Genomic DNA, 9,027 nt, shown 5'->3' with positions numbered 1-9,027 from the left:
TTTCCTTCCCCCCCCCCCCCCCGCCCGCTCAACACGAGCCCCCTTCAAACGAGAGGGAAAAGCTCTGCTTTGTGGAAGTTAGTTACTTAAAGTGACAGCCCCCCAGATAAGGATCTGGTCATGGAAAACTTGTGGCACAGAGTAAATGGAGATACCTTTGTAAATTTTTAACACCATTACCCAAGGTTTATCAGATTTAATGAGCCATGAATGTGAAGTGAAAATTTCAGCTTCCAGGAACAGCTGACAACATATCTACTGCAGCCTTGGCCTTTTCCAGTGGCCAAGAAACACCATCAAAAAAACACAATCATCTGCAAAGTATCATTAAAAATGGAAAACATTAGGTAATGACTGCACCACACTTTTCATTATTATTACTTTTTGAATACAGAAAGGGTTTTTTCTCTACTTGTGCTTTCCATCCATATTCAGACAAAGGTGTCTTTTGTGCCATGAGTGACAGGATCTACATTTGACTTTCATTTCCGTAGCCTTGAAATATGGAGCAAATTTATGTTTGAGAAGCATCAGTCCCTCCAGGCCTGAGATGCTTTGCCTGGTGCAGTCATCATTTTTTCCCCTCCCGTCTCCTCTTTCTAGAAGGTGAAAAACACCTTGGCTATTCAAAGCTTTGAAAACAAAGCCACCCTTAAAACCATCAGGGCTGGCGGCAAAGAGATGTGTGCGGAGAATTCTCAAGGAGCAGAGACCCTCAGGCTACGCAGATTCAGTTTCCCCCTTTCTGGCTTCCAAAAACAAAGGAATTCCAGAGAAAATCAGGGCAGGACCTCACCCCAAGCCACCGCTGCTGCTCCTACCCCCACTTCCCTCTTTCTTGCTCTCAGACACACGCACATAAACACACAGCACAGCAAAGGTGATTTCATGCAGCCATCAATGAGACACACCTCCCCTCTTGTTGTACAAGCATGCTGATTTGATATCTGGGGAGACATGGTTACACAGACATGACAAGAAGAGGAGGCTGTGTGTGTGTGTGTGTGTGTGTGTGTGTGTGTGTGTGTGTGTGTGTGTAACATACTGTTTGGCACGAATTCATATTTCATAGCCATGTCTGTCTATCTGCTGCTGCTGACCATCGTTACCCAGCACAGACTGAGACATCAGCTTGTTTCATTCAGACTGTAGTATATTAGTGGGATATTGAGCAAAAGCCTCAACATGTTGCGAAGATTCCTACTCCCTCCTACCCCTCCACATATATGAGTCAAATATGAAATGTGTGATGTCCTCACATGTATCTTTAACGATGTCAACACATGCCATTCAGCTTCCACTCAGCTCCCATTGGGCAGCCAAGAAAAGCTCATAGGATGGCTGTGGGAGCAATATGGCTGAGATGTGTAATAACTGTATTAGATGTGGCTAATGTACATAATCTGAAGTAATGGGTAGTTGTTGGGATATGGGCAGACTCAGAGGGGCTATTAACAGGTTTCATTACTTCTTTCTACTGGATATATTACTAGAAAAATTCAGCGAAGAAACCTGAATAAAGAATCTAATTTCAAAAGAAAAGTTAGCAAGTTACTCAGGGGAAAAAAAGCTTTTTTAAATGATTAGTTACAAATAATATTCCCCATGGAGTGTTAAAAATATAAAAAGGACACAGACTGAGGTATATTTTAAATTTAAACAGTACGGAGTCTATAGCCATGCTAGCAGCACTGTGAGGCTATGCTTTGAGCTAAATGCAAAATGCTAACATGCTCATGATGACAACACTAATGTTAACAAGGTATATTGTTATTATTATACCATGTTTGCAACTGTATTTTAGCACATTAACATGCTAATATTAGCTAATTAGCAATAAAGGCAAAGTACAGCTGAGGCTGACAGGGAAGTCATTAGTGTTTCTGGCATTTGGTCATAACCCAAAGTACCGGCTAAGTGTAATGTCTTACCTGATAGTGGCGCGGCAGGAAAAATCAGGGGCTAACCAAAAGAATGTATTGCAGTGGAATTTTCTGTACACAATTAAGCCCTCAAGATAATTTTTAATCAGCCAGTGAGAGATATTTCACTCAAAACCATAAATGTCAACCTCATGGTGGTTTTAGCATAAAGGCCAGAGGATCACCAGAGTCCTTGGGATCCATGAAGGTCTGTACACAGTTTCAAGACATGTGTTGAGATTGAGATGTTGAATCTGGTCCAAAGTGATGGATCAGCATGATTCAAACCACCCCTCCTCTTGGCACTAAGACATTTAACAGTGTTTTTGGAACTTCAAAAATAATCATCTGACCTGGATCTAATGAAAGCCACTGCTTCTCCTTCTCCTTGTGTTTCTCACTCATCTCTAATAATGTGGTGATTTATACAAAATGTATACTGCAAAGAATGGTAGAGCTGCAAAAAACTTCCATCGAAACATATTTAAGTTAAAGTAGGTTTATTTGTTTATTAGAAATATTTTCTAAAAATTACATAATAATCTTTTTTTGTCAAATAAGTAGGTAAAATCAACATTCTAGTACACATATTTGTGAATAGTAACCCGGCATAAAACACAGGGACCCTTGCTGTTTTGTCAATAATGTTTGCCAGATAATTAAAGAGCCCTGGGAGACAATGATAAACATTGTTTAGAGGCTGATCCCTGGCAAGCGCCAAGCAGTGTATCATTGCTGTCTCCGGAATACACACGATTAGCCTGGTCTCATTAATGTTATGATAAACGACGGTTTCCACCGTGGCTTTGGTTTGCTGGGAGGACGCACTTGTAACAACAGGAGATCAGAAAAAAGTGGTGAAACACATTGCCCCTGTAATAGACATGGGATAAACGAGAAAGATGGGTTATCATATCTGCATTGCGATTGCAGATAATGTTTGTGATATTTGCAGGTCTGCATCCAGTAATAGTACTTTCAACCATATAATACACATAGCTGAGATCACTGTTTAATAAAGTGACTTTTTTTATTTATTTCAGTCCTTACAACCCCCATCTCTCTCTCTCTCTCTCTCTCTCTCACCCCGTCTCTCTTTACAGTTGGCGTATCCACACAGAGGTTTAAAATATGCCCCTTTATCTGAACCGCCCAGGCGGGAAAATGAAAGGGATGTCAGTCCTTAGAACCCTGGGAAAGCGCCTGGCTCAACCGCCAGTGTCAAAACCAAGGGGAGGGCACCAGCCGGGCAAACACACTGCACACAGTAACAGACTTTTTCTGCCACTGAGCAATGACAAAAAAGCGGTAAGAAAACAGTCTTTATAGGGCAGCGGAGCTCAAGATTATACACCAATATGACTTGAGGGGCAGCCACCACTGGCTTCATTAACAGACCAAAAGCACAAGTAAAAAAAACAGAAAAACAAAACAGCATCTTGTGTACAACCTTCCCCCTGACTTAAAAATGAATCCTCATGATTATTTGCATGTAATGCATGCCTCTGCAAAGAAAAATGAAAGCTGCTCGATATCTACAAACATTTCAGCCTTTGCACTCTGTAGTGTTATTTGAGCGCAGATAATGTACGACTCCATCTCCCCCTCATAGCAGGCGAAGAATAAATGCTGTCCCTTTGCATTAGTAAATCCTAGTTAATTTACTTTGTCGGAAAACAAGGAAGTATGTATCCCTGGAGGCCATGTTGGAGACAATTCGACCGCCTTCAGAGAATCTCTGCCATCACTCTCCATCTCCCACGCAACCTCCACCAGAAAATCAACATCACAGTGCACTCTGAGAGACAACAGTTCCGACTAGACAAGAGACTGTTTATAGCAAAAATTATATTATAAACACAGCATGTGGGGTATTATCTTTATAAAAAGATTCACCATAGGCTATAAGCTACAACAATTTGCAAAATGCTGTGTCGTTGCTGTGTGTAATTCATGCAATCTGGAATCTCTTCAAGATGCACTGATGTTGTGTGAAAACATAACAGGTTTTAACTTATTGACTCAACTCAGCAGGCACAGGTCTTTGCTGGACCGCTTAGTTTAATACCTGGCAGGATCTCAAGCGCCGGGCAAGCGGCATGAGAGTGAGCCCAAGCACAGTCCTGTGAGTGGCTGTCTGGCAAATGAACCCATGTGGGACACCGTGTAAGGTGTGAAGACCTCTTGGAGGAGGCTGCAGTCTGCACTGGCTTGCAGGCATGCTCCGGTATCAGGAGAGACAAGGCAAACACAGCAGATCAGTGCTGAAACCGTAAACCCACTGACCCAGCATGAAGGGGGAGAGGGGACTAATTAGTGACTGTACTTACAACTCAAAAGGAGAGGGAGAGAGACGAGAGGGGAGGAGGGAGGGGGGAAGCGCACACACACACACACACACACACAGAGCACGCAGTTGGAGGATGAGGACAATGAGTTTGTTTAGCTTAAACAGGATTTACAAGCCAAACAGACACACGCCAACGCCACTCACTCAGACACATACTATCTCTTTTTTGCTCCATTGCTACCCCTTTCTCTCTCCGTCTGAACAACACAGACACACAGCTGAGACAGGCGCTGTGAGGATTTCATCAGCAGTAAAAAAAAAAAAGTGAGGGTAATTGCTTACGATGGTGAGAAGTCTTGAGTGCAGGCGGCAGCGGTGGGCGAATGGATGGATGGATAGAGGGAACATTTTGTTCCTCCTGTGTGGGCTCCGACTCTCATATTGTTCCTGGTGTTATTTATGATTCAAGAGCCCCAGCTTATCGACGGATGGGAACAGGACATGGCCATTGTGACGTCCCCTGCACTCGTTTCTCAAAGAACATCAAATCAAACATGCATGAGACGGTGACAGGGGTGGGTCGGCAACTTCCCTCTCTGCACTCCGTTTCCCTCTCTTGTCTCAGGAAAAGAAAAAGCACTTAGAAGACTGCGTCTCCCTGATGTTGGGTGAGCTCAAGGTTGAAGTGGTGGCTCTTCAGAAACAGGTTAAGTTGATGTTTTGCCTATATTATACCACTTAAAGAGATATATGTCAACAACATAGCAACTTGCCAAAGACATATTAAACTAGTTTAATACAGAGACTGAAACCTTGTGAGAAGTGGAATATAACTTTTCCAAAAGCTTTATTTATTCAAGGAGGGTTTCGCTGAGTGCAAACGCTCCTTAAAAGCACCGCCCTGTTTCACACACCTGAAAGCAGCCCAGCACAGCCACAGTTTTCTAAAGTTACTGGCCAAACAATGCTGTTTGCTGCTACTTAAGGTTAAATGCCGAGGACTGCGCATTATTCCCAATGACTCTTCTGACTTTCTCAGCCACCTAAGGAGTTTAACCCAACCCACGTTTCAGCCACAAGCCGAACCACAGTGCAAGGTTTGCAGCTTAAAGGGCAGTGATGACAGGCATGTGGCACTGAGGTTTTCTTATCCCTGCGCCTTATGTAGGTCCACTTTTGGCTCTTTATACCAAACTTATGTCATCACAGTCAGTCAGCAGGATGAGTTACATCTGCTGGGCGATTCATTTTCTCTTTATTAGTTACACTGCATATACCAGGTTTCAACTTGAAGAGCACTTAACTGCAGACTTACGGGTAGAATTCCAACAACGTTTAGGAAGTAGTTAAGTGACTGACGCGAGGGCGCAACCTCAGCTCAAACTGAACATTTCAAGTAGTAACTCCCTTTAAGCCCTTATTCTGAAAATTAGACTTTAAAATGTTCTGAGGCAACACAAGTTTTTCCCTTATTAAAAGACCAAAATAGGCACACTGAAAACAAAGGCTCAGTCTAGATGAAAAGTGCTGCCAAGTTGAACCACAAGTGAGACAGAAAGAGAGAACGAGAGACAGAAACAAAGGCTGACTTCTGCTCGGGACACGAGTGGGTGGGTTTGGGCTGATGGCGAGACACCAGACTACAAGAATCCATGTGGAGTGAACATGCAGCAAGTATTTCGCAGCACTCCTCAAACCAACATGAACACTTAGATGAAATGTCAGGCTGTCAAAACATTGATTAGTGTTTGCCAGGTTTTAAGTACTTAGCAGGCTGCAGCTGTGCCGACACACAGTAAACAGCAGTGCAACTTGTTAAATTGCTGAGTAACAAAAAGCTAATTACTCAGACACAAGTAATTAGTTGCCTTTTTTTTCCTGAACATACCTCTAATCAGAATTAGCTCGCTGCTTCACAATGGTACAAAGACTACTCACAACCTAAATGCTTTCTGTGAATAATCCTCCTGAGAGTTTGGAAAATAGCTGCAGGTGTTTGAAACTGATACTTTGTGAATTTGTGACATAACTTGTTGCAGCCTGATTTATTAGAAATTATTAAATGACTAAAGAGATTGTGTTCAGATCTAAAAAAGCTGATAAATACATGCAATATTTTCAAACAGCCATATTGGCTAATACTACTGTGGCTAGAGGAGAGTAATCTCTCCATTCTGTTTGGTTTAGGGAACAAACATACTGTAGCATATAAACATCTTCTCTTCTTCCTCATGTTTAGCTGCAGCTTGTAGCCCTGCCAGTGCATGTGTTGCCTTTCTGTCGCTGTTTTGACTATTTTCCCGGCATCATCGCCTTCACATTATGGCGAAGACACAGTCAATCCAGTCTCAGTGAGCATACTTGCATTTGCTACCCGGCACCTTCTTAAACCAGCCTTTTAAAAAAAAAAACACACAAATTTGATTTCAAAGTGAGTCTACTGGAGCCTTTAGCCTGTTTAGTGAATCAGACACTCTCTTCTGTCTTGTCTCACAGCCTGGCTCGTTGGCTGGTTGCAGAGAGGCCCCAGGAGGGACAACAGAAGGAAAGAAAACTCTCTCTCTCACACACACACACACACACAAGTTTCAAACAGTTGCAGATGGCTTTAATTCCTTGCCCTCTTTCTTTCACAATTTATCAGGTAACCTACTCTGAACAAGCGTGCCTTCTTTTTCATGCTCTCCTGAGATGACTTAGTGCTGCTTCGCCTCGTCAGAAGGAGAAAAAGAAAAAAGTCACTAACAGCACTAATTAATGTGGTGCGGCTGACGAGTGTTGCTGCTGAAACAATTTCATTACATCACCAATTTAAATTGCCAAGGAAGGAGACACTGGAGGGTGCATTCATCCAAAATCTGTTTACACACTCTCTTAGGCTGACATCCAAGGAGTGGACGCAATAACATGAACACCTGCAATCCAGTGCAATACTCCTGCAATAAATACTGACTGTGTTCAACCTGTAATGTTTAACTATAGTTGAGAATGTGTCAGAATTATTAGGAAACTTGGCTTTTAGGTGTTTGAATGATAAGTGATCTGCTGCTGGTGGTGTCAGCATATACACTTGTTATCTTACCTGCACAGTCTGTAAGATATGGCTGGATACAGATACTGCTGAACGTTTTTGCTATCTCATAACTCCACAACTCTATAACAATAGCAAAGGATTGCTGATCTGCTGCTCCTAGTCACGCTCCCTTTAACTTCAGCACCTTACTAACGAGGTTAAAGGCTCTTTTTCACTCCCTCCCAAAAGTTTAGCTTTCCTGTAGCAGGGTGCACGGTAATGAAAGAGCGGCAGCCTCCTCCTCCTACTCTTCCTCCTCCCATCGGGAGCCCCCTTCTCTGCTGCGCTCTGCCCCGGCTGGCCTCATATCCAGATGGGAGGAATTTTTACGGGGAGGGTCCGCCAGACTTAAGGCAGAGGGGCTGCGCTGAGCCAAGCAGCTCATCCACACTCGTCTGCAGAAGGGCTAAGAAAAATGTGGTACTGAATGTATGTACACTCATTTGTACTGAAACGTTAAGGGTGTGTGTGTGCAGTGAGGATTTCAGTGCTTGTAAATGGATAGAGAGAGTGGACACTTGACACACCTGAGCATTTTCTAACATTCAGTGCATTAAATTCATTGTGAAAGTAAACTAGTTCTCAGTTTACTAGAGAGACCACTAGAATCCCATTAGGGGCCCTTCAGGATCCCAATGACTTCACATTGGGAGCCACTGGTCTTTGAATGATACATGAGGGGATCCAATCAACACAATCAGTGTTATCTGTGCATCAAGGTGGCGAATGTCACTAAAGCTGCATTACATGGTGTAGTTTAACAGAACATAACAGTCACATACAGACTTGCCTGTATGTTGCACTACAACAGGTAGCCAATAATAGCCTTGAAGGGAGTCAACAAGCCCAGCCACACTGCTGTCTGTTAGCTAAATGACATATACAATCTCAGTTAAGCATCAACCCAGCCATCAGCTGATCGACCAAGACGAGACACCCCCCCCTAAAACACACACACACACACACACACACACACACACACGCACAGAGACCTGCAATCACTGAGTTACAACCACATTCCTATCTAGTGTCTCCATGCACCTATCTTGAAATAACCCTGCAGACAGACACTGACTTTGGATATTTCGCTCCAGCGCAACTCGTCCACACAAGGCAGAACACGGGATATACAGCACTGTATTTTACGCCGCGTAAACACACTCCCTTACCGCTCGCGCAGCCAGAATCTGCCCCCCTCACACGAGTTCATCCGCGGCTGTTAAAGGTTTCCAGGAGGTCACCCTATTGTTAGCAGGTAGTATTTGTCCAGCGGGGAGGTAAACCCCATCTTGGGCAACCCGCAAACACATTCAGACCTCGCTTTGCAACAAAAATAACCACGCGCGAAACTTACTTTCAGCCAGGACGTCAGTGGCAAATCCGCGTATTGTTTCTCCAAACCTCGTGTTTACGGCGCTCCTCTCGCTCGCTCGCTCGCTCCACTTCACAAAGACGACGCGAGAGCCCCGGAGACGGTGTGAGTGACTGACTGAATCAACTACCGTAGAGCACGGCAAGTTGAAGTGTCAGATTACACTGGCTATTCAGTTACCAGAGAGAGCAGTGCTCAGTGGTCGGTATGAAAATGCGACCTAGATTCCCGCGGAAGGACACCGAGTGTAAAGGTGTAACCGCGCGCTAATGGGCTGCTAACAGCACATTTCACACTGGAGCGGAGTGCAGCTCACAGCTCCAGCTATTGTCTGCGTCTGTATCATTACAGCGGCGTCACTTCAGCACTA

General features: G+C 43.8%; 1 protein-coding gene across 4 annotated transcripts in view; it reads right to left on the bottom strand.

The window, feature by feature from the left end:
- Window positions 1-8,789, bottom strand: part of zmiz1a (zinc finger, MIZ-type containing 1a) — a 99,205-nt gene extending 90,416 nt beyond the window's left edge. For 2 of the 4 annotated variants that reach the window (XM_046071029.1, XM_046071032.1), the window contains exon 1: window positions 8,640-8,786. The gene's annotated coding sequence lies outside the window, so the exon portion shown is untranslated. Of the gene's footprint in view, window positions 1-8,639 lie in introns of all 4 variants that reach the window. The other 2 variants (XM_046071030.1, XM_046071033.1) reach the window with 2 other exon arrangements.
- Window positions 8,790-9,027: the final 238 nt, after the last annotated feature.

The sequence above is a fragment of the Micropterus dolomieu genome, linkage group LG15 (assembly GCF_021292245.1).
Source record: "Micropterus dolomieu isolate WLL.071019.BEF.003 ecotype Adirondacks linkage group LG15, ASM2129224v1, whole genome shotgun sequence".
In the NCBI taxonomy this organism is placed as follows: Eukaryota; Metazoa; Chordata; class Actinopteri; order Centrarchiformes; family Centrarchidae; genus Micropterus; species Micropterus dolomieu.
This window is presented reverse-complemented; position numbering and strand designations above follow the sequence as displayed.